The following is a 4666-nucleotide window of genomic DNA, read 5'->3' as shown; positions in this document are numbered from 1 at the left end:
GGATAATAGGCAAATCGCATTTTAGAAGGTAAAGCATCGTAGGGTGTCACTGCCCTAAGTGGCCCTGACCAACCTCCCCGCAGCCCTTCTGCCCAGGAGCCCCATTTCGGCTGCCCCCGGAGCCCTCAGTCCCTGCCCCAGCCGGTTCCCAGTCTCCCTCCGGAGCTGTCGTGAGGGTTTCCCAGACTGAGGGGACAGGCGGGTCGCTGCCTGGCTCTCACCTGACGACTGCTGGGCTGCTGACACATGCTGTCCTGGAGATACGCTGGTGGGTCTCGACCACGGTGAGCTGGAAGGGCTGCAGTGAAAAAGTGATCTCTCAGAAAGCAGGGCTAAACCCAAAACATGAATGAAATTCAGCTTTCCACTTTAAAACCTTTTTTTAATTTCAATGGTTTTACAAGAGGCTTGCAACAGCAACAAGAAAACAGACAAATGGACGTATGGTACTTAACAACAGTATGAAAACAGGAATATAGCTCAAAAGCTGCCTAGCCGACAAAATAAATCACCTTAACAATTAAGTAGGAAGGCACTGGCTTAGCATGGAAATCTTAGTATGAGCATAAATCTTACTACACTGAGCAATGTGAACCTCCATAACTGAACACAGTAATACCTTTATTCTAAATGCAGTAGGACAGGAAGAATGAAACATTCAGGGCTTCATGGATATTCCCAGGGCAACATCTCAGTCTGCCAAAATAGCACAGTCTTAAACAAAATTTGGCAGCAAAAAGCCCTTTAAATGTTAGAAGACATACTGTTCGTTTTAAGCTCCACACTTCACAGACTTCTGAAAGGTGGAAGTCCACAAAATGTGTAGAGAACATCTGAGTGTCCCTAAAGCAAACCTGTGGAAAAATGGAAGATTATATGAAATAAATATGCAACAAATAACTAGATTTGTCAGAGAGATCATTAACCCTTATCTCCAAAGACACCATGTATAAAAAGCAGAAATAATTTATCTGCCTGTTAAAGAGGGAACCTGAGGTTCAGCCTCTCCACATGCACTGTTGAGCAGCTCGGAAAAACTCTGCAGAGGACTGCTAAAATAATCCCACTGTTGAAGACTACTTAAAAACCTGGCTGAGCTTCATAAAGGATATGCAAAGAAGGGGTAGAAGTGGATAGAAAGGCACTTGTCTCTCACACTCACACACTCTTACTGGCCTTTGAAGAACAAAAGTGGGTACTTATAAAAAATTATGTAGTAAAATAAATGATCGTTCCCCTCCCTTGGCTATCTTTGCCAGACTCCAAACCTTGTCCTAGTGGTTTTCTGCAACAGTTGTGACATATTCAGAAGTGGAAAGCGAAATCATGGGAGGGTATGTAGTACTGAAATAGGTCATTGGTTCATTAGTTCATATACAATGTTTTACACAGCTATTCTGTATTTAAAAACATGCATGTGAGTTTTTTCTGCAGCCATAATTTTGATGTTTGGAACATGACATTCGACTACCTTTGTTCAGACTTAATTATTCATATCTTAGCACAGTAACCAATATTTAATTAATACAACTTGCATTGTATTCTGAATTAACCTGTTTCTGCTTACTGACCAGATGCCTTATTCACACATATAACATCCTGACTCTTGCTCAGTGAGCTGAAGTTGCCCTCATGGTGGCTGAATAGTAATCGAAATCTTGTTTCAAACAAGTCCAAATGTTCTTTCTGATAGAGAGCCTTTCAGATTTCTCACCATTTTTTCAAGCATAAGAAATTCTTTGAAGAGGCTTGTTAAGACTTATGTTGTCAAAAGAGTTCCTGGCATGTCTTCTCCTTAGAGATCTAAATCCTTTCTTTTGAGTTTGATACAGAATTCCTTTAGTACTGTCAGCTAACTACTTCCTAAGTGTTCTATTTTATACCAAAGTGGTTTCTTACATGAGAAAGAAGTTAGAGTATTATACTGACTTTGGTAGGGCATCTGACATGGTCTCCCACATAATTTTTGTACTTTACCTGGGTGGATGGGCAGACAATTAGATGGGTGACGAACTGGCTGGAGTCAAGGTCACAGTGTAGCGGTTAAAGTTTTGTACCCTACCCAGAAGTTGTAGTTTGTTAGGGTCTACCCTGGGACCTTGTCCTGTGTAGTATCTGTACATAACCCCAGGGAGGAGACAGAGTGCACCCTCGTCAGCTTTGCAGGTAACGCCAAACCATGAGACCTTAGTGGACAGGCCCAAGGGCAGAGCTGCAGTTCAGCAGGATCAGGTGGGGAAACGGGCCAAGCAGGAACCTGAAGAAATTTGACAAAAAGGCAGGTGCAAAGTCCTGCACCCAGGACACACTAACTACTTGCAACAGGCTAGGACTGACCAGTGAGGTAGCAGCTCTGCTGAAAAAGCCTGGGAGGCACTGGTGGACAGCAAGCTAAGCACAACCCAGCACGTGCCATGGCAGCAAAGAAGGCCAGTAACATCCTGGGCTATACTAACAGGAGGGTAGCCACTACATCAGGGGAAACAATTATCCCCCTTTATTAGTCACTCCATAGACTGCAGACACATATTTAGCTAATGGTCGCAAGAGCATTCCAGATGCCTTTAGAAAACCTTGAACAGAATAAACAAGAAGACAAAAAAAAAAAAGATGCCAATTAGAAGAACACAGGTGCACTTTCCACAATAAAGGGAACTTGGCACAAAGAACCTCAATTCGGCAGTTTATCTTGACCAATTAGACTGAGACAAGTTTCACATGTTTTAGCTGGTATAACCAATTATGTCCTATGTTTATGCGCGTGTACAGAGTTAGTATAACCAATTATATCTTATGTTTATGCGCGTGTACAGTGACTTTGCAGAATATGTGACTATAAGTATGTGTGTGCGTTAGCAATAAAGGGTCGTCTGTTGTCTGCTTTCAACTTTACAGGCGTCCGTCTACTTCAGTCTCCTCAGTAGACCACATCTGATTACTGTGACCAGTGTTGGGCCCTCCAGTACAAGACAGACATTGATTAGCTGGAGCAGGTTTAGCAGAAGTGACTAAGATGGTCGGGGGCTGGAGAAGAGGCACTGCCAGAGGCTGAGGGAACCATGCTTGTTCAGCCTGGAGAGGAGAAGGGTTCAGGGGTATCTAACAACAGCATTCTAACACCTACAGGGAGGTTACTGAGAAGGCAGGTGTCGCGTCCCAAAGTTGGAGCAACTCAGGTTCGTGGATTTCCTTTGTCAGAATTAAGGTGAAACGACACCAGGGGAGTTCAAACAACAATCAACATTTATTCAACCTAGCTAACTTTGTCCAAGTACACATGAACTTGTTAATATGAACCTTGCAACATGTCATTAAGCCTCTGTTTGAGAAGAGGAGGAAAGTACAGAAAAATGAAATGGAAAAAGGAACATGAAATGTATCAGAAGGAGAGCCCTCCTGTTGAGTCACGAGGTTCAGAGCAGACGCCCTTGCTTTCTGGACTCCTTCTCAAAGAGGAGCTCAGGAGCGGCTAGGTCCACTCCTAGTCTCAGACTTGGTCAACGGTTTATGTTTAAAAGGATGACGTGTAGGGACTGTGTAAAAGAGAGAAGGAAAAGAGAGAGAGAGAGAATGAGAGAAAAAAGAAAGAGAGAAGAGAAGGGTTTCACCAGTCCTGGGTCCAGCGTTGGTCCAGCCAGTGTAGAGATCCAGTTCCGGAGGGTGCGCACTGAGGACTCGTTCTCTCCTCTTTTATAGTGTGTTAGCTGATGATCTCAACATGCGCAGTTCCTACACCTGGGGTTCACTGGAATCGGTAGCTTGCGGGGGGGGGGTGTTCATTGTGGAGTTGCGTCTCTTTTCCTGCTGGTATGACCACTTAAGATAGAAGCACAGTCCCAACTTCCATGGGGCCTTCTTCCTCCAGGAAGGCATAAATTTTGTTCCTTCTCCTGGTCACTTAAGATAAGGAACTGGGGCCTTGGAGAAGTGCGTTCCCACCCTCCGTGGGGCCCTCTCCTCTGTCCACATTGTCCTGTTCACAAAACTCCAGCATTTTTACAGAGGCCATTTTGTCCACCAAAGCTCTTTTAGTGGATGTTTGAGACATTTGAATTTGTCAGACCGTCACAGCAGGGTCAGGCTCTTTACTAAGGTGTGTGGCAGCACTCGTGCAGTCAGGCAGTGGAGCCAAAGTAGTAGGAGTCTCAGCCCTTCGAGGTTTTTTAAGACCCAGCTGGATAAAGCCCTGAGCAGCCCAGTCTGACCCTGATTTGGGCCACAGGTTGGACTAGAGATCTGGATCCCACCCTGAATTAGGATGTGACGCTGTATTTTTTAAACAAGCTACCCCATTCATCAGCCTTAAAAAAAAAAAGGCAGCAAGTGCTTATCCAATGAAGGCTGGCATACATACACAATATAGTTGGAAATTCTCCCTCAAAAATGTATACCATCAAAAACATTTGAGAGTAAAATTTTTCTTTTTTAATTAGATATAGGTTGAAATATGTAGTGTGAAATGTTAGCTTTGTTTGCCTTATAATTAAAGTTGCAAATCCATGACTTTTTACAAACCAAACCTGTACAGGTGTGATTCTTTATTTAGATTTAAGTAATGTTTTATGCTTTGCAAAGAGGGATATGACAGTATCACTTTTGTGGTGTCATTCCTACCTTTATTAAACAGTCTAATGCATTATTCTTCCCAGAATTGCTGAGTACAGCA

This window comes from Haliaeetus leucocephalus, unplaced genomic scaffold (assembly GCF_000737465.1).
Source record: "Haliaeetus leucocephalus isolate CR32 unplaced genomic scaffold, Haliaeetus_leucocephalus-4.0 Scaffold329, whole genome shotgun sequence".
Lineage (NCBI taxonomy): Eukaryota > Metazoa > Chordata > Aves > Accipitriformes > Accipitridae > Haliaeetus > Haliaeetus leucocephalus.
The sequence above is the reverse complement of the archived record's forward strand: the minus strand, read 5'-3'. Positions refer to the sequence as shown.